The 25,485-nt window shown below is 39.7% G+C and overlaps 1 protein-coding gene across 3 annotated transcripts in view; it reads right to left on the minus strand.

Annotated features, from left to right (window-relative positions):
• The window catches only part of HHAT (hedgehog acyltransferase), a gene marked incomplete at both ends in the record, with an annotated part of 308,381 nt that overhangs the window by 141,821 nt on the left and 141,075 nt on the right, over nt 1–25,485 (minus strand). The gene's annotated exons all lie outside the window — the stretch shown is intronic.

The following is a 25,485-nucleotide window of genomic DNA, read 5'->3' on the forward strand; positions in this document are numbered from 1 at the left end:
TTACAAGCGTGCGCCACCACGCCCGGCAGGGATATGGTTTTTGCACTTGACTTACAGTAATAAAATACACATCATAAAATCCATCCTTTTTAACCATTTTTAAAGGTAACTATTTATGGCACCAAGTACATTCACACCAAACCGAAGGAATATCTCAGTGGTAGAGTATGTTTTTAGCATGTACCCAGCTGTGGGTTCAACCCAAGGGTGAAAGAAAGGACGTAAAGAATAGAAGAAGGAAGGAAAGGAGGGAAAGAGGAAGGAAGAAGGTACATTCACATTTCTGCACAACCACTCTGCCTCCCCAAACTGAAACTCTGTGCCCATTAAAGAATAAATCTCCATTGCCTCTCCCCCAGTCCCTGGCTAACATTATTCTACTTTCCATCCCTACAAATTCGACAATTCTTGGTACCTCATATATGTGTCATCATATAATATTTGCCCTTTTGTCTCTAGATGGCTACAGATTTTTTAAATAAGGTTTACTAAACTCACACCAATACCACCACTCTCTTCTGCCTACTGTAGCCTCCACAGAATGGTGATGTTGTGGCTTCATCCCTTTCCATTTCTTGGTGTCCAGTCCCTGGAGGAAGATGACCACCCAGTAAAAGTCCTCTCCATCTCCTCTGCCACCTGTAACATGTGGTCCGGTTCCTGGACACTAAGTTTCAACACCCCACTCACTGAGTGCTTAAAACTAGACACATTCAAAACATTCACATCTTAAACTCAACCCCTAGAAGACAAAATTCCTCTTCCTTATTTGACAAATGGCCAGGAAATTATCTATTCTTACAGTGTGCGGGAGAGATTTCCATTGCAAGCACAGCTTGGGCTTTCAAATACATCTCTAATTTTATGTAGCCAACCAAAGCATGAAGGTGTCAAGCCAGGGTGTCAGGACCACTAAGAACTAATACTCTAGTTCCAGAAGTAGGCCAAAAATAGTATATTAGGAATCATCACTAAATATAAAAATCTTCATAGTCACTACAAGGTGGTATGGTAGAATTCAAGCAAGATTTTTTAATGGGACTAGAGATTGGGTCCAGGGTCATTCTACCTCTGAGTTATACCTCTCATCCCTTTTTTATTTTTTGTTTTGAAAGAGGGTCTCACTAGATTGTTGAGAGTCTCACTCTGCTGCAAAGGCTGGCCTTTAACCTGTGATTCTTCTGTCTTGGGCTTCCAAGTACTGAGATTATATCCCTGGACCACCACACTCAGGTTCAAGCAAGCTTTAACTCACTTGATTCTATTTCCCATCTTCCTTGGATCATTGGGTAGGAAAGTTTACCTTTCTAAGAGTGAATAAAAAGTTGCAGAGAGTTACAGTTTCTCACCATGAGAGTGGGGCTCAGAGAGTAGAGAGAGGAGAATGCTAGTTAGTAATCAATGTCAACTCACACCTAGTGCTTAAAACATTCCAGCCACTCATATGCATAATTAACTTCTACAACAGTACTAAAGATAACTGTGGTTGTTTCTATTCTGCAGAGGAAGAAAGAGGCTCAGGCGAGTGATTGTCCCAAGCTCAGGTTGTTACTTAGGTGTAAAGCCAACATCTGAACTTAGGCATACTCCATTAGTCAAAACTCCTAAAAGAAGGCCGGGCGTGGTGGCGCACGCTTGTAATCCCCACGCTTGGGAGGCGGAGACAGGAGGATCGTGCTCGTTTGAAGCCAGCCACACTGGCTTAAGAGACCCTGTTTCCAAATAAAAAATATAAAAATAGGTCTGGGAGTGTAACCTGGAGGTAGAAGGGTTTCCAGGAACCCCAGTACCACCAAAAAACAAAAAAACAAACAAAAAAATCCTAAAAGAAACAGGTTCCCTCTTTATCCACTCTGAAAAACCAGTATCAGTGGATGAAAGAGCATGAATAGAACAAGTGCCTGGCCTGTTGCTTCAATATGCCTTAAAGATATCGTCGTGCTTTGGATATGGAAGATTCCTCCTAAAAGTGTTGGATAATACAGTAATGTTCATAAGTGAACTTAATGGATTGTGAGGGCTGTAAACTTACAGGTGGGTTAATCCACTTGATGGGTTAATTATTTAGACTATTGGTGGTAGGCAGGTAGGGTGTTTAGAGGAATTAGGTTCTGGGGTAGGATGTGAGCTTGGGCTATATCTGTGCCTGTTCCTTGTCTGTCTGTCTGTCTGTCTGTCTGTCTTTCTCTCTCTCCCTCTCTTTCCCCTTGCTGACATGAACTAAGCAGTTATCCTCCACCAGTTTCTGCCTTGAGCCTGTAGACCATGGTTTAAATCTCTAAAACCAGAAGCAAAAATGAACCTTTCCTCACTCTTCTAAGTTGTTCTCCTCAGGTATTTTGGTCATAGCAATGAAAATTGTTTAATGCAGACACAATGGGGGAGGGGGCTTCTCTGTATGTGGGGATACCTGGGCATTATATTGACTTTTATTGAGAGTAATCAAACATTCAGGGATCAGGCTACCACCAGCCTTTTCTAAATAAGGTTTCTCCCAGAGTGCAAGGGTAGTTTGATATTAGGAAATCTATTAATATAATTCATCATAATAAAACTATTGATAAAAATCATTTGATCTAGCTGGGCGTGGTGGCACATGCTTGTAATCCCCGTGCTTGGGAGGCGGAGACAGGAGGATTGCGCAGGTTCGAAGCCAGCCTCGCTGGCTTAAGAGACCCTGTTTCAAAGAAAAAAAAAAAAAAAAAAAAGAAGAAAAAAAAAAAAAATATATATATATATATATATATATATATATATAATGGGTCTGGGAGTGTAGCCCAGAGGTAGAAGGGCTTTCAGGAACCACAGTACCACCAAGAAAAAAAATCATTTGATCTTTAACATATATTCTGAAAAGGGATATGGCAAGGTTCAATATCCATTCATGTAAAAACAACACTCAAAATCCTAGTGATTGGCAGATTCGTCCATAGAATAAAATATGTATGTACTTCAAACATGGAACTGAGTAGTCATGTATATAAAATATTGAATTCAATTCTTATTACTTCATGGCAGGATAAATTTTAAATGAACCAGAGATTTAAACATAAAATATGAAATCATTTAAGTACTAGAAATGATTTTTTGAAGGGAGGTGAACTTCTATTACAGATAACGAATAGATAAAATTCACTCAAAACCCAGATGTCAGAGGTGGCCTCTTCTGGTTGCTTCCTGGCCATGAGGTAGCAGCATCCTTTGCCACCCAGTCCTGCCATGATGTGCTGTCTTGCAGCAAGTCTAAAAGCAGTGGGACCAGCCAATCATGGACTGAAGTACCCAAAGCTATGAGCTAAAATGAATCGTCTCTCTTTATCAATTGATGATCTCAGATATTTGCTGCTGTAATAAAAACCTGACTGACACAACTCAAGTCAATAAGGGAATGATAGAACATGTGCTGCATAATGAAACTCTGAATAGCTATAAAAAATGATAGGGGTTGATTCCAAATAAAAAGTGACAGGACCATCTCCATATAGTGCTATGAGGTCTTAGGATATACTGTTAAGATAAAGCAGAGAATGATGTACATGTTGTTGCTTTTTTGAGGAAGAGAGATGAGTGCAAACATATAGGTACGTTTTATTTATTAAAAATGAAAGGATAGCCAGGCGTGGTGGCACGTACACTTGTAATCCCAGTACTTGAGTTCTGTCAGGAAGATTGCAAGGTAGGGGCCTTCCTCAGCAATTTAGTTAAGACCTTCCGCAACTTAGCAAGACTCTGTTTCAAAATAAAAATAAAAATAAAAGAAGGGCTAGAGGTGTAGCTTGGAGGTAGAATGCTACAGGGCCCAATTACTAGTACTCTTCCACAAATGAAAGGATAATCTTAATTTTTTACATAGCTATTTATAGGGACATGGAAGAAACATGGTAGAAAAAGAGTGGCACAAGTTTATGAATGTATTTCATTTTGTAGATTCTACTTTGGAGCCATTTAAAAATTTTGCACAGCTGACAACTCTTAAAAAAAGAAAATTTTTAAGCAAATTAAAAAAAAATTTTAAAGCAATTCCTAAAAGTTGAGCACACAAAAAACAAAGAAACCTTAGTAAGTATCAAGTTTATGCATAACTGCAAAAAACATGAATACTTAGGAATAAACTTAACCAAGGAGGTAAAAGACCTCTACAAAGAAAATTATAAAACATTAAAAAAAGAAATAAAAGAAGACCTTAGAAGATGGAAAGCTCTTCCATGTTCATGGATAGTCAGAATAAATATCACAAAATGGCCATACTTCCAAAGGTGAGCTACAGATTTAATGCAATACTCATTAAATTACCAGGGTCATTTTTCACAGAAATAGAAAAATCAGTCCTTAAATTCATTTGGAACAACAAAAAAAAAACAGAATAGCCAAAGTAGTTCTCAGCAACAAAAACCATGCAGGAGGAATCACAATACCTGACTTCAAACTGTACTACCAAGCTATAGTAATAAAAACAGCATGGTTCTGGCACAAAAACAGATACATAGACCAATGGAGTAGAAAAGAAGACTCAGAAACAAATCCACACACTTATGGCCAATTGATTTTTGATAAAGGGGCCAAAAACATACACTAGAAAAAAGATAGCCTGTTCAAACGGGTGTTGGCAAAACTGGTTAACCATATGCAGAAAAATGGAAATAAACCCCACTTCCTCACCCTGTACAGGAGTCAATTCAAGATGGATCAAAGACTTGAAAATCAGACCAGAGACCTTGAGACTCCTTGAAGAGGGAATATTACAACACAGAGGCACAGATTAAAAACTATTTCAAAATGACTTTAAAATAGACCTAAGGGTGACTGTTGATCTTAAGAGCCAAACACAAGGAAAAATCTGTTTTTAGTCAATTATGTTGACTGTTTCTTTAAAATTAGTTTTGCATATAGTATGATAAATAAGCATTTGTGTTAACATCAGAAATCCAGTATCTGTTGCAGTCCTGATGGTTTATTTATACGATATGACTACTATACTTACAAGAGCCTCACAGTGAGTCCTAATGAGGCTCTCAAAGTCTGACAGCATGGCACCGCCCACATGCACACTCTCAGAGCAAGTAGGTCTATGCATCATCCTGCTCAGACACCTCCTCAACAAAGAAGAAATGAGGACCACGAAGTATGCCTGTGGCCAGAACCCACAGTTGGTTCAAGGGCTTTTCTGTTCCAGGAGGCTGCCTGCCCCATCAAGTCCTGTCCTTCCTCCCAGGCTGATCTCTGCTATCAGAGAGACAGAGATTAAAGATGGCAATGAATTGTATCTGAAAGCAGTCAATGCTGTATAGCTGTGAGGTATGCTTTGGAGCTATTTGTGTGGCCACTTAGCATGATACATGCAGGGCAGTATTTATACACAGCACCCCACCCAGAACTCAACCCTTGCCTCTCCCTCTTCAACAATCATGGTTTTATTCTGTTTTAGTTTTTTTTTTTGCAGTACTGGAGATTGAACCCAAGGGCATTCTAACTCTGAGTTATACCCACAGCCCTATGTTTTATTCTTTTATTTTGAAACAAGGTCTCACTAAGTTTCAGAGGGCCTCACTAAGTAGCTGGGGCTGTCCTCAAACCAAAATCCTCCTGTCTCAGCCTCCCAACTACTGGGATTACAAGCATGTGCCACCATGCCCAGCCTTCAACATACAATCCTCATAGTCCCCGGGGTTCAGAGCCCCAGCAGGGCATCTGGAGATCACCACAGACTACCCCATCATGGTCACCAGGGAGAAGTCAGACCAACCCAGCCCTAGCAGTGGAGAATGTGGACTCATGCATGGACACTGGGTTTGGTCCCAGCAGCACCCACCACCTACACAGGCAGGAAGAGAAAAGGGCTCAGCATCAGTGAAAAGTATTGATACCTGTACTTAACATTAGATCCAGCCCCAGGGATACAGGCTGCCTGTGTAGGCTGAGAAAGCCTCAGAGAAAGGAACTTTCTGAGAGCTCAGAGACCTAAGCTTTCAGCTGGAAAGGTGCCAGAAGCACTCAGTGCCTACACAGAGACATCAGGTTAGTGTCCCAATCACTGAAGGAGACCAAAAAGTAGGGCTATAAACTGATATCATTGCTATGGGTTACAGAGCAAATGAGAGTGTGTAAAAAGTAAAACAAATGGCTGGAAGGATCCACGCAGACCCAGGAAGACTGCAGAGGCCAAGTCTGCTCAGTATTTATATATTTATAGGGTTGGATTATTTTGTTGTGGTTTTGTTTTGTTATTTGTGTGTGTGTGCTTGTTTGTTTGCTCTCTTCTCCAAACCTTTTACAAGCTTCTTTCCTCATTTATATCTACTCTCTTCTCTCGGTCTCTCTTTTTCTCTTTTCTTTATCTTGTATTAAATCCACTTCATATCACTATATAAAATACTCTACATTGGATACTAGAATACTACTACATATTCACTGTCTCTACTTTCTACTATATATTACCTTACCAAACTCAAAATCTTGTTCTATCTGATCCTATTTGCTACTTTATCCTATTCTTTCATTTACTGCCTTACCACCTTCCTCCTCACTCAATATTTACCTCTGAATACAACACAACTTGCCCTTGTATGTACCAGCTGACACCTGCAGAGTGAGAGAAAGCTATCAAAAGCAACAAAGATATAAACTTAAGAAACATGAAATCATGAGAAGGAGAAAGAACAAGAAAACAATGAGCTCCTACAACCCCACAATAACATAATTGTAGAGATTGCCAGAAGGACAAATCAGAAAATTAACAGTAGAAATGATACAGGATTTCTGAAAAGAAACTTGAGTCTGAAAGAAATAAAGGAACAAATAAACAAAGAATATGACACCCTAAATAAGAATCAGAAAGAAGCTCTGAAGGAAGTGCTGGATACAATCACTGAAGTGAAGGCATCAATACAAACTATAAACAATAGATTAGACCACATTGAGAATAGAATCTTGCTCTTAGAAGATGATAACTCCAAAAATGAACATACAGTATATCATTTAGAAAAAAACAATTTGGCAGCAGTAATTGGGACATTGAAGAGATAGAGGCTTATTTTAAAAGAGCTAGCCTAAGAGTAATGGGCAAAAAAGAGGGAAAAGAAAGTAAACAGATAAAGGAAAAGAATTAACAATCTTTTCAAAGAAGTAGTATCAGAAAATTTCCCAAACATAGAAAAAGAGCTCGATACACAGGTACAGGAAACATATAGAACCCCTTTAGACAAGATTCACCATACCACATAACAGTTCTATGGCCAACATCGTATTAAATGGGGAAAAATCTGCAAGAATTCCCCCTAAAAACAGGAACAAGACAAGGATATCTATTACCACCACTTCTTTTCAATATAGCAATTGAGACTCTAGCCAGAGCAATAAAGCAAGAAAAGGAAATCAAAGGAGTACAAATAGGGAAAAAAAGAACTAAAACTTTTGCTATTTGCAGATAACATGATACTAAGAAGACCCAACAAACTCAACCAAAATGCTTATAGAACTGATCAACAAATTCAGCAAGGTGTCTGGATACAAAATCAATCTTAAAAAATCAGAAAGAAACTTTCTTGTATACCAACCATAAATCTACCAAAGAAGAAATCCAGAAAACACTTCCATTCAGGATATCCCACAAAAAAAATAAAATACATCAAAATAAACCTAACCAAGGAGGTAAAAGAGCTCTACAAAGAAAATTATAAAATACTGAAAAAAGAAATCAAAGACGATTTTAGGAGATAGAAAGATCTTCCATACTCTTGGATAGGCAGAATAAATATCAAAATGGTTCAATGCTATCCCCATTAAATTAAAAAGTTCATTCCTCACACACATAGAAAAATCAGTCCTTAAATTCATTTGGAATAAAAAAAATAGCCAAAGTAGTTCTCAGCAACAAGGACCATGCAGGAAGCATCGCAATAGCTGACTTCAAACTATATTGCAAAGCCATACTAATAAAAAAAAAAAAAAAAGCATGGTAGTGGCACAAAAACAGACACATTGATCAGGGAAGCAGAATAGAAGACTCTGAAACAAATTCTCACACTTAAAGCCAAATTATTTTTAAGAAAGGGACCAAAACATATATTGGAAAAAAGCCTTTTCAATAAATGGTATTGGCAAAACTTGTTAATCATATGTAGAAAAATGGACATAAACCACTTTCTCATCCTGCACAAGAATCAATTCAAGGAGGATCAAAGACTTGGAAATCAGACCAGAGACCTTGTAGCTCCTTGAAGAGGGCATGGGTCCAACACTTCAACACATAGGCACAGATAAAAACTTTCCCAATAAGACCCCAAAAGCACAAGAAATTAAAAGGCAGATCAAATTCAGAGAAATACAGCAACATATGCATACCTATGTTCATAGCAGCACAATTTGTAATAGCCAAAATATGAAACCAACCCAGATCACCATCAACAGATGAATGGATAGCAAAACTGTGGGAAATACACACAATGGAATTCTATTCAGCCATAAAGAAGAACAAAATTATATCATTTGCAAGAAGATGGAAAGCCCTGGAGAGCATTATGTTAAGTGAGATCAGCCAAGCACAGAAGGAGAAGGTACATATGTTTCCTCTAATATGCCCAAACTAGGAAACACAAAGGATACCAGTGGGACTCCAGATAATGGAGGAGAAATACCAGCAAAGTTTGAATGGAAAGATAGGAGAGGAAGAAGGCTGATCTTGATTAATGAGGGTCTACATCTGAACATGTGTAAAATTATGAATAAGACATGGTTAACCTGGACAACCATTGGTGGGAGGGGGGAAGGAAAAACGGGGGCAGGGGGGAGAGGGCACCAAATATAGTTTAAATGTATACCATTTATGTTCAATAAAAAAAATTGTTAAAAGAAAAAAAAAGGCAGATCAATACATGGAAATGCATTAAAACTGAAGAGCTTCTGTACAGCAAAGGAAACTATCAAGAACCTCAACAGAGATCCAACAAAATGGGAGAAAAATTTTGCCAACTATTCCTCCAAGAGAGGACTAATATCTAGTATAGAACTCATGAAACTCACTGCTAACAAGTAGCCCAATCAAAAAATAGGCAAGTGAACTAAATAGACACTTCACAAAAGAAGAAATTCAAATGGCCAATAAATGTATGAAAAATGTTCAGTATCATTAGCAATCAGAGAGATGCAAATCAAAACTACCCTTAGATTTCATCTAAGTCCAACTAGAATTGCAGTCATTAAAAATACAAACAACAAATGCTAGCGAGGATGTGGAGAAGTGGGAACTCTAAGACGTTGGTGGGATTGCAATTTAGTGCAACCATTTTGGAAAACAGTATGGAGGATACTCAGAAGAATGGGAGTGAACCTACCATATGATCAGGCAATACAACTTCTGGGTACCTACCCAAAAGAAAGGAAACCAAACTACCAAACTAATGCATGTGTATTTATGTTCACAGCTGCACAATTCACAATTGCCAATCTAGGAACCAGCCAAGATGTCCATCCATGGATGAATGGATCACAAAACTATGGCATATGTACACAATGGAATTTTACTCAGCCACAAAAAAAGAACAAAATTTTGTCATTTACAGGGAAATGGATGGAACTGGAGAACATTATGCTAAGTGAGATTAGTCAGTCACAAAAAGAAAAAAATCAGATGCTCTCCCTAATGTGTAGAAGCAAAGGAGGAAAAAGGTGATAGGAGGAACTCTAGGTGAAGGAGAAACCAGAGAGGACTAAATAAGGCAACCTGAGGGGGATAGGAGGAGGAAAGAGGAAAATCCTGAGTTTACATGATGTACATTCATAAACATATCAATGTCAACCACTAAGCCAAACATGACAAGGAGGAAGGGGAGAGAGAATGGGGTGAGAATTGGGAAAGGACCAAACGAGTGATGAGTGAAAATATGACTCTATTATCTTGTACTCCATTAAGATATATGACTATAATGCACCGATAAAAAAAAATTAAAAACACAATGTCACCTGCAAAGAAAGATCATTACAGTACTTGAAGAGGTTTAGGGGTCAGAGTTAGGGAAAGGAAGAGGGAGGGCTGGAGAAGGAAACAGTTCAAATAGTACTACATCAATATGTGAATGTAGTATTGCAAATCTTGTTAGCTCATGGGAAAGAAAGAAGGAAAGGAGGGGAGGGATGTATAGGGAAATATGCAGAGAGATGTGTGCATGTACGTTAACACCTGGAACCTTGCTATGATGTCTAACTGTAGTGCACCAATACATTATGAAAAATGTCACTATATCTAAAATTATGAATACATTTTAAACAAATATTAGTACCATTCTCACTAATTTGAATCCTTTCCCTTTTCAATATTATTGAATACTAATTATATATTAGAGCTTTGATATGAGTGCTCAATTGGTATGCATTCCCCACTTGACTGGTCAAAATTCAAGCAGAGTTCCAGGGTGTTTTATGTTTGTTTGTTTGTTTGTTTGTTTGTTTGCAGTACTGGGGTTGGAACCCAGGGGCATTCTACCTCAAAGCTATGCCCCAGCCTTATTTTTTATTCTTTATTTTGTAACAGGGTCTCACTGAGTTGCAAAGGGTCTCACTAAGTAGCTGAGGCTGTCCATGAACCTGGATCCTCCTATCTCAGCCTCCCAAGTACTGGGATTACAAGTGTGTGCCACCACCCCCAGCTAAGTTCCAGGGTTTTAAAACAACCAAGATGGCTGGGTGTGATGGCTCACGCTTGTAATCTCAGTACTTGGGAGGTTGAGACAGGAGGATCACAGATTCGAGGACAGACTCAGCAAGTAGTGAGACTCTCATCAATCTAGTAAGACCCTGTTTCAAAATAAAAATAAAATAGGGCTGGTGGTGTAGCTTGGAGTTAGAATGCCCTTGGGTTCACTCCTTAGTACCACAAAAATAAAAACAAAAACACAAAAACAAGACTCCAAGTCTCTGCAGTCTCTCCATGCTCACCAATTACTAGCAAAATTTCTAAGCCTTTCTTTGTCCATCTATTTCACTCAAAAGGCTGAGCTTAGCCAGGCGTGGTGGCGCACGCTTGTAATCCCCGCGCTTAAGAAGCAGAGACAGGAGGATCGCGCAGGTTCAAAGCCAGCCTCGCTGGCTTAAGAGACCCTGTTTCCAAATAAAAATATAAAAAATAGGTGTCTGGGAGTGTAGCCTGGAGGTAGAATGATTTCCAGGAACCCCAGTACCACCAAAAAAAAAAAAAAAAAAAAGGCTGAGCTTACTTAAAAAGATATGACGTTTCCTTTTATGGCGTTCTATCGAATTCCCTTTGTTGAAATCCAGAAGAAGAAAAAATAAAGGAACAACCATTTGTCTATGTAAAATTAACCCACATGACGATCCAGCCCACACAGGCATGGGAACCAGAGGGACATGGATGAGGCTGGAGTTCTGCGGGTCTGGGCTGTGGTGCAAGGCTTGAGGCTGTGACCCAGATGGTCGCCAGATAAACCAGAACATATGCACCAGGCCAGCCAGCACAACAGGGCGCGGAGGGAAAAATTACGAGAGACTGCAAAGCAGACAGCTAATACAGAAACCGGCACCTGGCCTTGCTGCAAGGCAGACAGCTAATACAGACACCCGCACTTGGCCTTGCTTAAGTCACCATGCCAACACTTGCTTTTGTTCTTCATGGTCATAATACCACAGTCAAAGTCAGTCAATCAGGTCCACAGCAACTGCATCAGCAGCCCCCTGAACTCAGACAGTTTTCTGAACAGAGAGGGACCACTTTATACAGCTAACTGATAATGCTGCCTTGGCCTTCAGGAATGTGTACAGCTTTGAACATAGAGACCTACAAAGTTCTTTAATTTGGAGGTCCTCAGCCTGCCTGCTCAAGATATGTGTAGTCCAGAGCTTTGTTATAAAAACTATATCCTTCTCCCATGGAATGCTTCCAAAAATGATATAAGATTCAAAGAGGGGGAGGGAGAGAGAGAGAGTTCTTACTCCAAAGAGTAGGAAATTCAGTTTAAACATTCCTAACCCCAAAATCTAAAGTCTATCTAAACACTTCTAGACCCAAGTACTTCCGATAAAAGATGCCCAACCTATATATTGTAAATAGTTTCCAACATTTTTGATTTTATGCATTTTGAAGATTAAGTTTGACTACACTTAATTGAAATACATACACATAAATATTTTTTAAATATATATATTTATATGCATATAAATATGTATTTTTACCACACCTTTTTCTTCTGTGTATAAATCTATTCCATAAAGTAAAGAATTTAATTTCTTTCTCTCATCAACAAATATTTCTTGAACCTCTACTCTGAGCCAGATACTGTCTCATGCTAAAACAAATAGTCCCTGTTCATAGGAATTGGCAGCTTACAGAGGCAACTGACACATAAATAAATAATTACAGTAGGTGCCAGCATTCTCGGAATGCATATCTGAGGGAGAAAGGGACCTAGAAACCTGCTGAGAGTAATGAGTACTTCAGTCCTTCACTGTGACTGGGAGATGGAGAAAGCGCTTGGCTTCTTCCATGACCTTGGCAAGCTAGGCAAGACCTATGGCTATAAAGCTGATAGTCAGTATGAGCAAAATAGGAACACCAAACCAAAAGGCTTGCTTATAAAACAGCTCCTTTCCTTTCCAGCTAATCAGTGGTATTCACCTGATAACAAGCTTCAAAACTTCCATAGTTTTTATTTTTTTTCTTTTAAATTTTTTTATTGGTGCATTATATTCAAACATCATATTGGGGTAAAAAACTTGTGTGTACAAACATGTACTCATCGCTGATTTAACCCCTACCCAATTCCCACCCCATTCCCTCCCCGTCCCTCCCTCCCTTGCTTGGCTTAGTGATTGACTTCAATATGTTTAAGTACATTGTGTGTTTCAGAGATTTTCCTCTTCCCCCCTCCTTTCTCCTCCTTTAGGTTGTCTTGTTTGCTCCTCTATAGGATTTCGTCTTTCAAGAGTTCCTCCTATGACCCATTTCTCCCTAACTTCTCCCTAACATGTTAGGGAAAGCTACTGATTTCTTATTTTTTGTAACTGACTAATCTCACTTAGCATAATGTCCTCCAGTTTCATCCATTTCCCTGAAAATGATGTCATTGAGTTTTTTTTGATGGCTGAGTAAAATTCCATTGTGTACATATCCCACAGTTTTGTAATCCATTCATCTGTTGATGGACATCTTGGCTGGTTCCATAGTTATGCTGTGGTGAACTGTGCAGCTATGAACATAGATACACATGCATTAGTTTGGTAGTTTGGCTTCCTATCTTTTGGGTAGATACCCAGAAGTGGTATTGCTGGATCAAATGGTAGATTTGTTCCCATTCTTCTGAGGATTCTCCATACTGTTTTCCAAAGTGGTTGCACTAATTTGCAATCCCACCAACAATGTCTTAGAGTTCCCACTTCTCCACATCCTCGCCAGCATCTGTTGTTGTTTGTGTTTTGAATGATTGCCATTCTAGTTGGAGTTAGGTGAAATCTCAGGGTAGTTTTGATTTGCATCTCTCTGATTGCCAGTGATGTTGAGCATTTTTTCATGCATTTATTGGCCATCTGAATTTCTTCTTTTGTGAAGTGTCTATTTAGTTCATTTGCCCATTTTGTTATTGGATGCTTTGTTTTCTTAGTGTTGAGTTTCTTGAGTTCTCTGTATATTCTAGATATTAGTCCTCTATCGGTGGTGTAGGTGGCAAAAATCTTCTCCCATTCTGTTGGCTCTTGATTGAGATTGGCTCTTGATAGTTTCCTTTGCTGAACAGAAGCTCTTCAGTTTCATGCAATCCCGTGTATTGATTCTCCTTTTAATTTGTTGTGCCTTTGGGGTCTTGTTGAGGAAATGTTTATCTATGCCTATGTGTTGTAGTGTTGGACCTATGCCCTCTTCAAGGAGCTTCAAGGTCTCTGGTCCCATAGTTTTTAAATTAAAAGCCAGTGGCCATATATTTTACTTGTGCTTTCTTTTGCTCTTTTAGCAGTAGACTTCTGGCCTGTTTAGGATCCATGAGCACTTCAAAGATAATTTTTTCCAGTTGCTTACACCAGAAAAGAACAAAATTATCAACTGAGAGAACTAAGACAGATCTGTTTTTTCCAGCAGGTATATCAAATTATACTAAAAATCATGCCTGCAATTATTCTACAAGATTCCTTTAAGTAGGGCACACCTTTATGAATATAATAATCTCTATTCACAAAATATAAAATGTTAATTATACCTCATTCATCCACAGGTAGAATTTCCCACAAGCTCATTACCAAGACCACATTCACAAACCAATATCATGCAGAAAAAAAGACAGAAAGTATAATTGCTAATACAGCTCCATGTATTGTACTAGACAAGACACTTGAATCAAGCCAGAGTTACACATAAAATAGAAGTCCAATTTTGGAGTTAGAACCCATCAACTATAGTTATACATTGATGATAAGATAGTTTTAAAAACAAACAAAAAACCTACACACAAAAAAAATGGAATTCTTGTATTCAGACTGGAAGAATAAGAAAGGATGTGAGTATATATCAATTTATTTAGGGACAAATAGTCCCACATGGCCCATTAAGACTTCAATTGTACTGTTTCATTGTAGAAAGAGTCACTGGTACTCAAATTCATGACCTTAAAATCACTAGTTATTAACCATGTATATAAAGAGAATTAACACATGAGCTTCTTAAATGTAGGCCTAATCTGCACCTCAGTCTAATGGTACACAGTAACCCACTGTAGAGTACTGTTTCATAAGTGCTTTTCATATGAGTCACTTTTTAAATTTTTATCTCAACAAGTACATGGAAGTTGTGGTAGCCAGTACAACTGGCCTTCGACAACCTTCATGTCCTGGAGTTTGCACCCTGGTGCAGTCCCCCTAGTGCTTGTGAGTAACAAGAGAACAAGAGAGAATCACAGAAGTGATCAAGGTTACAAACGGTACTGTGGCTCCTGCCTTGGGGTGACTATCTTGGATCCTGTGTATGGTAGAAGCCAGAAGTGATGCCATAAGTAGCCCCAACAAAAGGTGAACAGCAGAGCAAGTCCACCCAGCAAGAACCACAGGAGTCGGCTTGGGAGTGTGTCTCTCTAGGTCACTCAGGCCTTCAGATGACTGCAGCCCTAACTGATGGTTTTTCTTCCACCCGAGTCAAACCATCCAGCTAAGCAGCTCACAGATCCCCAACTCCCAGAAATGACAAATACTTTTTGTTTTAAATTTTTTATTTTGGAGGTAATTTTTTCAGGCTAGATAACTAAAGCGTGTACTCAACTGAAATTTCAAAAATTTTAAGAAACTTCATTTTACTCTGAGCGGTACATACTGGTATTTTCTATTCTACTCCATTTTTCAAATGCTATCTGAAAACCATAAAATTATTCTGATTTACAACAGGCCTTTACTGAGTAATATAGTCTAAGTGATCTAATAAACACCAATAATATATTGAGAATCTAAGATCTCATTTGTACAAACATTCAAACAGAGAGACTCATACTAACAAAACATGTCTATATCCATGATTTCAGTTGATTCTCTCAACAACTCAGAGTACAGCAAAGATTAAACTCTCCGCATTCCAGGTAAGCTTAAAATGGCTCTAGAAAAAGGCTATTTAATGTGGCGGTAGTTAAATAACAAAGAGCAGAACTGAGGCCAGGATTCAGATCTTCTAATTCCTGAGGTCCTTTCCTTTGGGCCAGTTTTGCTGTGTTTCCCCAGATATAAACTATGATAGAAATTTTGCAGCCTAGCGTATCTTTATATGTATGTATATCTTTGCAATATAGGAAAAGATAATGCAGGCATATAACTGAAACAAAAGTTTTCAAGAAACTTTACCTTTGCACTGAGCAAGGCAATAATATTAAATGTTATTTATATCTTTATACTAGATATGTTAATTATAAAGTAATTCTACTATTTCTATAATATATGAAGCTTATAGTCTACTACACAGACACTTCCTTGATTTTCATTTGGTCGCCCAGGACACATACTCTCCTGCTTGCCTCCTCTCTTCAGTGCCTTTGCTAATTTTTGCCTCTCATTGTCAGAGAACCAGAGCTCCTCTGTCCTCTTTTCTATGTATTCCTGTCTTTAATTGTCTTACCATCCAGTTCCAGGGTTTTAAGTGTTATCTATATGCTAAAGCCCCCAAGTTGATATTTCCAACTCAGACCTCTTTCCTGTACTCCAAAATCATATCTCTCCCTGATTTTTTTGTTCATATCCACTTGTGTATCTATAAGTTTCACACTGAGCACACCCAAAGCTGAAGTCGTGGTCTTCCCTTGCATCTGCTCCTGTCATCACCCTCCTGTCTCAGCTGATGACACCTACAGCCTTCCAGTTGCTCCAGATAAAAATTCTGAAGTCATCCTTCACTCTAACCTCCATGTCCAGTTCAGCAGCAAACTGTCTGCTCTATTTACAAAACTAAATTCAAAATCTGATGGCTTCTTGCCACTTCAACTTCAAAGGCTCTTCTTGCTCTCCAAAAGGCCATTCTTAGTAGGGAATCAAAATGATCCTTTAAAATTCCAAGGCACATCACTCCTCACTTAAACCCTACAATGGTTCCCCATTTCACTCAGAGAAATGGCCAGTCTTTACTGTGGGCTGCAAAGCCTTGCTTATATAACATCAAGGAAAGGTGATGTAGCAGAAATGTGTTCAGACTTACAGGCTTTAGCCAAGACTGAGTTTGATTAATTAACAATGTTGGGAGTCACCTTCTCCCCCAGAGAATGCTGATATTTGTTGACTTTAATAAAAAAAAATTGAGTATGTCTTTTGCTCACTACATATCTGGAGGGTCATTCTCAACTTCAATGTTTAGAGATCAACAAAGAAGAACATCATTAGATGGTAATAACCAGGATAAAGAAAGGATTTGAAAGTAAATCATTTGAGGAGATGACACAGGAATACCTAAGTTTAATATAGACAAGCAATAGATCATAAAACAGTATCTTTAGGTGAATTTTAATGCACTTATGGTTATAACTAATGGGTTGCTTTTGGAAGTTTCCTACCACTAGATGGCAAGTTCAGTGCCCAATCTCAATGATATAAGTGCTTTCTATCTACCAAAGATTACAAAATTGATATTTTTAGCTTAAACCTCTCTCATATTCCAGACCTGTCATGGTAAATTTTGTGCCACAACTTGACTAGGATGCAGTACCAAGTTATTTGGTTAAACACCCATCTAGATGTCATGATGAAAGTCTTAAAATGTGATTAACACTTAATCAGTCAACTTTGGGCTACCCTCCATTATGAGGTGGGCCAGTTGAAGATCTTAAGAGCAAAGATGGAGGACCCCCAAGAAAGACATTCTTTTTTAAAACTGCATTCATATTCAAGATTACAACATCAATTCCTCCTGGAGTCTTCAAGTTGAAGACTTACCAATTCTTTTTGCGGGTCTGGGGATGAAACCCAGGGGCATTCTACCTCCGAGCTATACCCCCAGCCCTATTTTTATTCTTTATTTTGAAACAGAGTCTCACTAAATTACAGAGGGCCTCACTAAACAGCTGAGGCTGTCCACGAACCATGATTCTCCTGTCTCAGCCTCCCGAATGCTGAGATTACAAGCATGTGTCACCACGCCTGGCGCCAATTCTTTTGAAATGAATTTAGATATATATGATGTGTGTGTGTGTGTGTGTGTGTGTGTGTGTGTGTGTGTGTAGACTATCATCTCAGGTGTCTTAGTGGAATATAAAGAAATCATTGCTCCCTTCTCTTTTTTCTCACATTCAATCAAGAAAAATACATAACACACACACACACATACATAAGTAATACACAGACATTCATAGGCACACATATGTGTTTATACACACACACACACACACACACACACACACACACACCCAAACAAAAGTGGTATATTCTGGTAGGTTATATGGAATAGATATATAATGAAGATAGTTAAACACACATTGACCATTTTCAACTTTATCTATATGGAATTTTTTTTTTTTTTTTGCTGTGATCCATACAATGTGCTACTTTTATCTCCTAGTATGAAAGAATTGTTTTTGAAGTTTTGTGTTCTAAGTTTTTTTATAAATTAGAAGTAAAATTCTCCATTTTGGAATGTTTTTTTTCTGAGTAGGTAAACATCTCCACAGTCTTTTCCTATTATTGAGTTTGCACTTGACAAAAATTAAGACATGACACCTAGGTTAAATGTCACAGACCTCAATTTAAAGTTCTGGTACAATGCTGCAGGTAGGTCAATGGGTCCTTGTTTCATTCTCTTTTTGAGAACATTAGTTTTGACTAATAGTCTCATTAAGGGTTTTGCCTGAGGAAAAAGAAGGATTTCAAACCTGGGAAAGTTTCTAAGGTGTTTGATTTGGCCAGAACGCCATTTCTTGAGTGAACTTAAAAATATCTGTTTTTTTAATCTATAGCTCTTCTGTCCACATGGGCTCTTCCCTAGAGAATTCTGCCAGGAGCCAAGTCTAAGTGAGGGCATTACGACTCCAAATGGAGATGTCCAAGGAAATTAGCAGACATGTTTCTCCTCATATAAATTTGTGGTCATTATTTCTGGTCGATTATCTACTGGTGGTTGAAATTTCTTTGAGATGTCCAGAGATACCATTTTTTTCTTTAGAATATGTTAAAGCCAGAGCTCTTCCCTGATAAAACAAGTCTCTTTCTCTCCCTTCTTTTAGGCCAATACTGGATCTCTACTCTATTAAGGCCAAGTGTAATTTGAATGTCTTGATAACTCTGAGCCTCAAGTGTACACCCTTTCATAGTCAGCAGGGAACAAAGCTCTGGTACAAAACCTGGGCTGATTTGAAGGCTGTGGTGCTGGCAACCAGATCTCAGAACAGTGTGCCTCAGATACCTCACAGACCTTTCAGTCATTGTGTTGCTAAAATGAGATCATAATAAGCTTTGCTTCATTCTGTGTCTCAGAGTTAATAAGATATGGAACAATCAATAAGAACCATGCCTCCACAAATGAACTCACTCTGATGACTTGAAATAATCAGAAGTGATACTGTGGCCTCCCCAAAGGGCCTGCTCTACAGACCACGAAGGATAGGAGCCTGGGGTGAGCATCTAGATTCTTCCGCACCCCTCTATAACTGAAGACACACATCGAGTGTATGCCCTGGTTAGTAAGGGCATGAGCAGTTTTTCTAGACTTCATAGATGACCAGAATGTTGTAAGCCTGATCTATTTCCCCAGCTTTAGATATTCCACATAATTTATGGCAACCCCAGAGATGATAATTGCTGGACAACAGTGAGTGCCGACTGCTACAGAGTAAATAATGACATTGCAAAAAACAGTTCTGGGACTGTAACTCAGTGGTAGTGTGCCTATGAGGCCCTGGGTTCAATTCTCAGCAGTGGGGCAGGGGAGAGGTAAACAAAAAGCGACCCAGAGCAAAAGAAGCCAAGGAGCACAAAATAAGATCCTAAAATTAGGTCTGCCTCTCTCTCATGGGGGTTTTACTAGTGTTTACTCAACATTTATGCCTTTAATTGCGTAGGCAATCATGTAGTTACACTGACAGGGCTTCAGAATGACTTTTCCCACATTCCTCACAGCATCCCAATTTCACCCCTGCCTCTGGTTGACTTTCCTCCTTCCGACTCTCTTCCCTTCAGTTTAGCTAATCCCACCCTTCCCCATGCTCAGTTAAAGGCCAGCAGAACACATTCACTAACAATAACACAACCTTTTGAAAAACCATCACATTTTAAAGAAATAACTTACACTGCATATAAATGAAGTTGCACCAGAAATGAGTCATAACAAAATAATGACACTTTACAGAAGAGACGGAATCTTCAATGAACAAACACAGACGAAAAACCCATTACTTAAGATTTTTCAATCCACTGGATTTGTGGTAAGGCATTCAGCAGAACACTGCTGTCCAACTTTTATTATGGAGACAGCTCTTCTCTCCTAAGCCAAATTTGAGAACAGGATCCCTCCAGGCTTTCAGTTTGGCTTCTTTTCCAGGTCTGTGAATGGTTTACCTCTTACACTTCATTCATTCATTCATTCATTCATTCACTAAACACAAAATCGTTTAATGCCTCCTGGGTTTGGGCTGTTGTTTGGGCTCTTGGTATATATTGGTGAACCAGAAAAACATCCCACTTTCATAGAGCCTCTTCCCCAACAGGGCAGCGCAGACAATGAACAGCACGTATAACAGAGAAGGAGCACATCGTGTTAGGAAATGGTTAAGTGCTACAGCACAAAGGAAAAGAGCAGAATAGAGGAGGGTGGGGTGTGAGCTGTGATTTTGAACAGAATGGTCAAGAAAACCTCATTGTGAGGGTAGAGTCTTCATCAAGGCTTGAAGAAGACCACAGACTCCATGGTATGGATATGGGGAAGAGGGCACCAGGTAGGAGGAGGAGCTGGGTGATTTTTACAGGTATCCCTTCTGCAATATGAACGGGGCTGATCAGTCAAGTTCTCCAGTATAGGGAAGGGAAAATTGTTCTCCAGCTGTTTGGTTGGTCTACAGATTGAATGGGCATAAAACAGGTTAACAGTCCAATTTTAATTATATGCATATGCACTGGAATTTCAAAAAACATGGCTTAATGAAGCAGCTGACTAAGACTTATATGCTAGATGAGTGAGACTTAACTTATCACTCTGAGCTACAGAATGGAACAGGGGCTTTCAAGTCTTCTGGGTATGGTGGAAGCAAATTAGTGGGAAGGGAAAGAAGTGCATGGTAAATAAAAGTTTTGGTGTGCAGATAAAGTCTCTGGAGTGATAAAAATTATCTCCTAGCAGCTCTCTCCCTGGTAGAGATATTGATAAACATTGGCTTTCCAAGAGAGGAAACATGATTTTTTTTTTTTTAGGAAGTCAAGATGGAGGGAAAGAGCTTTTCTTTGTTGGATGGTTCTCAATGTCATTTAGTTCAAACCAATCAACATTTAAAGTGGCATTTGGGGGGCTTTCATGTTCTGAATACCTTTCTTGATATCTCCAGATCATACTTCCCAGCACTATTTGTTAGTCTCAAATGAAAGTGACCCCATCTTGTGAAGACATGTCATTTTGCAGGTGTCTCTGCTGACCAGAAATCCCCAAATCTCACTCAAATATACTTTTTTCCCCTTCCACTTAGATGCCCCATTGTCTTTCCTAAGATGTGCCTGATAAGCCCTTTGCTTGTGGCATCCCTCTGCTTATGGAAAATTCCTATTGTCCTGCTTAACCTGGCTCCAACAACCCAACTAACTCCCCTTAACAACCCCCCCCCAGCAAAGGCTAACCATATCTCTCCTTTACTCCCATAGAATCTTCCCTAAAGCAACCTATGTAAACTTTGAGTCTGAAAATGGACATGGGTTCCAAACTTTCCTTGGAGACACTCGCCCCCGGCAGCTTTATCCCAATAAAGCCTGCACTGCCGTTGAGCCGTCTCCTGTCTCCTTCCTTTCTGGACCTTTCACTATTCACTGTCCATCTTTCACAAACATATTGAAACACACCTGTACTTCCTGGCTACTGTCAAAACTAACAGAGAGAAGCGCACTCCATGGCAGCTACCACAAATCTCCCTCATGCCACATCTCACCCTTGTCTCTTAATTGCCCTTGTCTCTTAATTGCCTACCTCTGAAGAACATTCTCTTTAAACCAGAAAGAAACTCAAATAAGTATTTTGTGGCTTTGGTAGGAAACCATGTTTATCTTCTTTCATTGCTAAAAAAAAAAAAAAAAAAAAAAAAAAAAAAAAAATCCCTCTTGGCTGCTTTTTGTAACTTTTCAGTATCAGTGGATTCTGACATGCCTCCCCTGACCATACCCTTCCCATTCTACACCTCTTGGTCCTCACACTGGTCCTGCTGCTTTGTTATCCGAGCTGATCATCAAGCCCTGCACACCGCCACACAGATGCATGGCTTGCTGACCCTCAGGCTCTGTATACCACCACACAGATGCCTGGCTTGGCATCCCTGTTTTCTCCCCACCTGCATCAAGAACTAGTCTTCTTAGAAGTGAAGTCTGAAAGATCACACCACAGGTATGAAGAAGAGCCAATGAAAACAATTTGAAAGAATCCTGTGGCTCTAAGTTGAGAGACTAGGGACTTCATTAGCCTTCCTCTGCACATTCCCCAAAGGCAGATTGTTTCCTCCTTGTTGAGAACAGAAGCCTCATTCAAAGCCACAGAATACTCAGCAAATCAGGCTCTCCTGTCAGTTAGCAGCCTGTGCTGGACTTGATGATGTGGGGAGAATCACCTGTCTGCCTGATGCCCAAGCCACCAAGAAGAGAAATGGGCTTGATCTCAGATGGCAGTGATACTTGAGATGTATACTCTTGCCTTTTCTTTCCTTTGTGGTGATGGTAATTGAACCCAGAGGCATTCTACCTCCAGCTATACACCCAGCCCTGTTTTGTGTGTGTGTTTGTTTTGTGTTTCTGTTTTTGAAACAGGGTCTAAGCTGCTGACAGCCTTGCTAAGTTGCTAAAGCTGGCTTCAAACCTATGACCCACCTGTCTCGGCCTCCCAAGTATTGGCATTGCAGGTACATGCCACCACACCCTTACTCTCGACTCTCAATTCTCAGAAGCCCCTGACTTCCTTGGTATTCAGACTACAGAAATGTACCCATAGGTATGAACTGTAAATACAGGGGGAAGCCACCTCAGAAGTTGGCCTGAAGTAAAGGAAACTGGTCTCTCTCTCTCTCTCTCTCTCTCTCTCTCTCTCTCTCTCTCTCCTCTCCTCTCCTCTCCTCTCCTCTCCTCTCCTCTCCTCTCTTCCTCCTCCTCCTCCTCCTCCTCCTCCTCCTCCTCCTCCTCCTCCTCCTCCTTCTTCTTCTTCTTCTTCTTCTTCTTCTTCTCTCTCTCTCTCTCTCTCTCTCTCTCTCTCTCTCTCTCTCTCACACACACACACACACACACACACACACACACTGAAGGTCTGTTCAAACTCTGCCTGTCCATTCAAGTGAACATGATGATTAAACAGACCTGCCCTGGTCCAGACAAGGACATGGTACCATAGATGGTCAGAGGGCTTGAGAAGAGCGCCTCATCTCTAGATAACAGCTCTGATTACTAATCATGTGAACAGCACTCTCAGCATCTACAGAACAATCCTTCAGAATGACTGAAGAAGAAATGAGGAGCTGATTAGAGTGTACTTCATTATGGGTGAGCATTAACTTAATGTAGCCTTAGTAGGAATTAAAAATATGCCATTAAACAGCCTGATAGAGAAATTCATTTCCCTTATTGTGAGGCTACTTTGTGTCTTCATGTCACTATGATGTAGCTGGCAAATGTATTAATTAAATCCTGATTATAATTCTATAATTAGGGATAAGTTAGAGGGAGGTAGAAGTTATTAAAGAAGAAAACTCATAGAAAATGCCTCTTTAGCTCAACACAGGGACGAAATCCTAGAGCTTGATGGGTAAGGAAAAATATTTAAGAATATTAACTCGAGCCAGAAGATTTCTACCCTAATTTTCAACATTAGAGAATTTTTAAGTTGGAGAAAGACCTTAAAGAGTCTAAGGTGGGCATAGTGGTGCACACCTATACCCCCAGTATTTGGAAGACTGAGACAGGAAGATTGCAAGTTAGAGGCCAGCCTCAACAACTTAGTGAGGACCTCAGCAACTTAAAACCCTGTTTCAAAATAGAAAATAAAATAGAACTAGAGATGTAGCTCAGAGGTAGAATGTCCCTGGGTTTAATCCCCAAATACACTACATGCATACACACACACACACACACACACACACACACACACACACACCAATTCTGTTGCCTCATTTAGCATTAGTGGAAGCAGAGGCCCACTGTATAGCTTATCAGGCCCCCCCTGATAAGCTATCAAGACCATATGGGCATGCAGTCTCCAACACTGCAGTCCAAGTGGCTCTGAAGCCAGAGGAGTTCCTGGTGGAAGAGGTCCACGGGACAGTCCTGCCGAAACGCCCAATGAGAAGTACGTGGGTTCTGGTGCCATGCAACAAGGGTTAGACCACAGCTCTGACCAGGGCAGGCAGTGAGCACATCTGTGGAGCCCAAGCCCAGAGAGAGAGAAGAACAGTCCTCTGAGAAGAGGTCAGACTGGCAACAGAGCACTGCATACCCAGAGGGATGGGTTCCCATGTTCAAAAGTCAGGCATAGAAAGCCTATTCTTTATTTTCACACAGATCTAGGTTCTGGTCTACTCCTCAACCAGAAGACCTCTGGCCTTTTCATTCTTCCTCTTTTTTTAGTCATATTCCGATGCACTCTCTTTTCACTCTTGTTCCTCCAATACCCACTCAGCCAGAGCCAGGACACTGAGGTTCAAGTTTGGACTCAGTGAAGAGAGAGAGTCCCTGAGCCTCCAGCCTGGACCTCACCTTATTGGTACTCTATACGTGGGTGGTCATGACTCTGAACTTATTAATGGTTACTTCAGGAGCCAAAGAAGAAAGAAGAGTGACTGGAAGAAGGTTTTTAAATATGAGGCATCCTTTTCAAATACCATCTGAGCATATGTCTAAGCAAGGAGACAGAAGCCACTCTGGCTACAAGAGGGACAACTTGAATACCAAAAAATTAAGTACAATAATGAATATAAGCCACTGAAAAACATACAGTGGTGCATTTATATAGATTAAAAAAATAAAAACATGGGGGGAGCGGAAGGCTCTTGCTTACAACAGAATGCTGAGTGCCCACTGGTAAATGCCGAAGTTAGAAAACCATTTTGCAAATGGAATCAACAGACTCAGGCAAGAATCATTCAGTGATAAATTTAGGAAAAAAGTTTTGGTAATGACCAGGATATGTTCATGGTTTATAAGTGTACCCCACAGATTGCTTTTTAGTTACAAGGCGAAACAAACAGACAAACAAAACATAGAGTAAATATAAAGAAGATAAATCAGACAACACCCTTCCAGGAGGATGAAAACTCCTATCCACAGCAAAAAGAGTTGGATCGGGTGTGCTGAAAAGGATACATCATTTCTTATGTAGCACTCCTATCCAGAATCAGTAGAATTTAAATCCATCATCAGAACATCAGAACAGTGAATGTTCTTCTAACTAAGAATGTTCTTCAGTGTCACAAAGATAAGAAAGGCCATGGAAACACTCTGGATTAAAGAAGACCCTAGAACCCCAACTCTATCGATCCAGCTCTTTCCATTCATCCCCCTAGGAGAAATCAGGACTGAGCTTACCACCAAGAATGCTTACCACTTCTTGATATGAACAATCTACAGGTAGAAAATCCGAGGCTCTTTAAAATTCTCAGACCTCTTACATAATTCAGCCCACACCGAATCTTTAAAAATAAATAAAAACCAGCCCTCTTCTCAAGGATGAGCCTGCCAATCAGCCACAATTCCACTTTGCCCCTGGGCTTCGCTTCTTAAACAACTTTCTCCGTCTCCACCCCCCCCCCAAATCATGAATTATAGGATTCTAAACACAGTTTTTGCTTTGTGGTGAAAATTGATTTATCCTCA

This window comes from Muscardinus avellanarius, assembly GCF_963383645.1.
Source record: "Muscardinus avellanarius genome assembly, chromosome: 7".
Lineage (NCBI taxonomy): Eukaryota > Metazoa > Chordata > Mammalia > Rodentia > Gliridae > Muscardinus > Muscardinus avellanarius.